Source organism: Elephantulus edwardii, unplaced genomic scaffold (genome assembly GCF_000299155.1).
Source record: "Elephantulus edwardii isolate Elephantulus edwardi_28Jun2011 unplaced genomic scaffold, EleEdw1.0 scaffold00008, whole genome shotgun sequence".
Classification (NCBI taxonomy): Eukaryota; Metazoa; Chordata; class Mammalia; order Macroscelidea; family Macroscelididae; genus Elephantulus; species Elephantulus edwardii.
In genome coordinates this window covers 17,349,641-17,351,684 of record NW_006399758.1, presented here as the reverse complement: position 1 = coordinate 17,351,684, position 2,044 = coordinate 17,349,641, and the positions used below count along the sequence as shown (strand labels likewise).

General features: G+C 36.5%; 1 pseudogene; it reads right to left on the bottom strand.

Annotated features, from left to right (window-relative positions):
* Window positions 1–1,065: 1,065 nt before the first annotated feature.
* On the bottom strand, window positions 1,066–1,618 carry LOC102843853 (annotated as a pseudogene).
* Window positions 1,619–2,044: the final 426 nt, after the last annotated feature.

Below are 2,044 nucleotides of genomic sequence, written 5' to 3'. Positions count from 1 at the left end.
ACTTATTTATAATAAAGTAAACAATATACAATTAGATTAACATTCTGATTAGTACAACGTTGTTTTTCCTGTCTTCAGGTGCAAATCCAACCTACATGTTAACCGAAGGACTGGGGTAAAGAAAATCATGCAGGTCTTTAGTCTAGATTACAAAGTTGTTCACCCTTATTGCCAGCAAACTGCAACATTTCTAATCTTTTTTTTTTAAACATAAAGTGTCAGACATTTCATGAATTCAGACCTGTTAGTCAAAACTGCACAAGTTTCAACTTTCCATCAGAGGAACAGCTCTCTAAAAGAAACAAATGCCCATTTAACTAAGCTTTTGCTCGGCTTGTTAAAACACACCAGTATTTGTCTAAGTTTTCCTCTCTGGGTAGGGTTTTGAGCAGTGATCAAGATATTTCTTTCTGGAAATTTTGCAAATATTTTGTTTATATGACTATACAGACAGGGATTTTGATACAGGTGCTTTAGACAGTCCAACTTATTACTAGATCATTTATTTGATTTGAAAATATATGGTTTTAAAATATTTTCCCATTTAACTTGTAGTGATCGATATCTTTAGTCAGTCAGAGTGACCTTAACCCTGAAACATCAGGTTACTCATGGTGTGAAATGCCATTTTTGTTTAGAATAGTTTTGGTGAATGAAAAAGAAAATAAAATTTACAAATGTTATTTATGTATACACACAAAAAACCAACACCCCAGAATGGTCCTTAGGCATAATTTTCAGGGTAAAACCAAGTTCTGGTTCAGTAATAGTTATGAAAAATATTTCTGATATTTAGAAAAACTTTTCTCTAATGAAATAAAGAGGACATGATATACAATGAAATGTCCTTTCCTGACAAATAAAGAAACTACAGAAAGCTTTTATTTATTCAAAGTAACTGGTGCTATTGATGCAACAAAAACCCAAACAATAAAAGTCCCAGATAACTCCCTCAATACTACTTCAAAACAAACATATTGAACTTGATTTCCATTAGAAAGTATTCTTAACTAATAAATCAAAAACTAAGACCCAGATTATATGTGTTTATGGCAATGCAAACAACTATTGAGCTTCATCTTCTGGACTAGAATGCCAAGTTAGTCTCTCTTTCTAAAATGCAATTACAATTTGAGGACATTTCATGTTTGCTTCTTTTTGCCAGCACCAAGTCAGCCTCATCTGAATCTTTCCATTTCATGAGAAACATTAATTCTCCACTACTGTCTGTGGCACCAATTATTCATTCAGGGTCAAGACCTCTGGCATAGCCTCTTAGCTTATCAGTGGCATCTCTTTTCTTCTTTGGTTTGCTATCATCAGATTCATTATCAGATAATGATTTTCTTTTTGTGCCATCTTTTTCTTTACCAGCTTTCTGAGAATTAAGAAATGCTTCCGTCAGTTCTGAGCAATCTAGATTTTCTTCAGGTTCCCAAGTATTGTCAGCATCTGTAAATCCGTTCCACTTGAGGAAATACTCCACCTTTCCATTCACTACACGTGGGTCCAGCACTTTTGCTACCACACATTCTTCAGGTTCTGACTCTTCAACTTTTTTAATTTTCCCATTCTATTTCCTTTCCATTTTCTGCAGTGTAGTTGTATTGGAGGCCATTTTTTCTTGCAGGCTTGACGAGCTGCTCTGGTCCTGGGTCTGCAGAGTCCCAGGCCCTGCAGGCCTCCAGCTTGAGCCACATCTGAGGGGGAGGAGGCTGGGGAGCTGCTGGGGGTGGGGGCAGCACCGCCCACTCTCTGATCTCTTGTTTTTGACATCACTGGACACATGATATTATTTTGGAAAGTCTGGTTTTAGCTTCTTTGCTTGACCTTTGCTTTGAACATGAATTTTTGTTTTCCTTATTTTGCTGGTATCTGCTCTGACATTTTTTCCCCTTCCAAACTCATTTTGCCTGGCTTACTCAGTTCTGACCCTAATATTAATAACTGCGTAGAACTGCCCTATTAGATTTTTAAGACTGTAATCTTTACTAAAGGGAGCTCATGGCCTAGTGACAAGAAGCAGGACTGTAATTCCAAAGGT